At 63.6% G+C, this 500-nt stretch overlaps 1 protein-coding gene across 1 annotated transcript in view; it reads right to left on the bottom strand.

The window, feature by feature from the left end:
• NR5A2 (nuclear receptor subfamily 5 group A member 2) overlaps positions 1–500 on the bottom strand; it is a 61,936-nt gene that overhangs the window by 50,636 nt on the left and 10,800 nt on the right. The window lies entirely within an intron of this gene.

The raw sequence follows: 500 nt of genomic DNA, 5'->3' as shown, positions 1-500 counted from the left end.
CCCCCCGGCCCCCTTTGCCCGGGGGCCAGAGGCAAGCACACCCCACACCCCCGCCCCCCCCCCTCTCTCTCTCTGGGAGGAAGTTTGCAGCCAGCACCTCCGGGGTGGGGCGGTCACCGGGACCAGGCCCTTGGCCCAGACACTCCAGCCCCAACCCCGGCTCTGAGCAGCCCCCTGCCCCAGGGCTCCCCAGGGCTCCCCAAGGCTCCCCCAGGCTCCCCAGGCTCCGGGCTGGGCGAGGAAGCGAAAGAGATCTCTCTGTCTCTCTCGATCCCGATACTTTGTTTCATCTCCACACTTTTGCAAACCCGCCGGCCTGTGAAAGTGAAAAAGGAAAAAAAAAAAAAGTGGGGGGAAGACGCCCGGGAGGAAACCATGTAACAAAAGAGGAAAAGAGAGACCCAGGACAGGTCGGCGACGTCGCCAAGTCCTGCAAGAACTTCGCAGGTTTCCCCATCCTCGCCCCGAGATCGCCCCGGTTGAAGTTCCACCCCAATCGG

The sequence above is a fragment of the Myotis davidii genome, unplaced genomic scaffold (assembly GCF_000327345.1).
Source record: "Myotis davidii unplaced genomic scaffold, ASM32734v1 scaffold685, whole genome shotgun sequence".
NCBI classification, from domain to species: Eukaryota; Metazoa; Chordata; class Mammalia; order Chiroptera; family Vespertilionidae; genus Myotis; species Myotis davidii.
The sequence above is the reverse complement of the archived record's forward strand: the minus strand, read 5'-3'. Positions and strand labels throughout refer to the sequence as shown.